The sequence below is a fragment of the Orycteropus afer genome, unplaced genomic scaffold (genome assembly GCF_000298275.1).
Source record: "Orycteropus afer afer isolate SDZICR_OR568_19922 unplaced genomic scaffold, OryAfe1.0 scaffold00527, whole genome shotgun sequence".
Lineage (NCBI taxonomy): Eukaryota > Metazoa > Chordata > Mammalia > Tubulidentata > Orycteropodidae > Orycteropus > Orycteropus afer.
The window spans coordinates 1,832,923-1,833,489 of record NW_006922114.1 but is presented as its reverse complement, the minus strand read 5'-3'; positions in this window follow the sequence as shown (position 1 = coordinate 1,833,489).

The following is a 567-nucleotide window of genomic DNA, read 5'->3' as shown; positions in this document are numbered from 1 at the left end:
CAGTTCTCTCTCTTTTTCCCCCTCTCTCCCCCTCCCTGACCCTGGGCCCCTGGAGCTGGGCCCGGGCTCCCAGGTAGAACACTTGCTCACGCTGCCTAGTAGCAGACACCAGCCCTGCCGGCTCCGTCCCTGTGGGTCTGTGGATCTGCTGCAGCAGCTCACGGAGCTCTTAGTGCAGATGTCACGTCATGGCTACAGACTTATTACAACCCGTGTGAGAACAAGTGCAGAGACAGCGTGAAGCAGGGGGTCTTGGCCCACAGCATCCATGTCTCAGACAGGGAGGTGCCCCCCTCTCCTCATCGTGGCTGCTACCCAGATTGCATCATACCTCCTGAGGCCTTGCCAGCATTGACCCCTGGGTAGTCTCATTTGGTCTGGTCAAACCTAAACCAAGCCCAATCTGTTGCTGTATAGTCACTTCTGACCCACAGCGCCCCTAGAGGACAGAGTGGAACTGCCCACAGGGTCCCCAAGGCTGTCAATCTTCAGGGAAGCAAAGCCCAAACCACACCCACTGCCTGGAGTCCATTCTGACCCACAGCGCCCCTAGAGGACAGAGTGGAA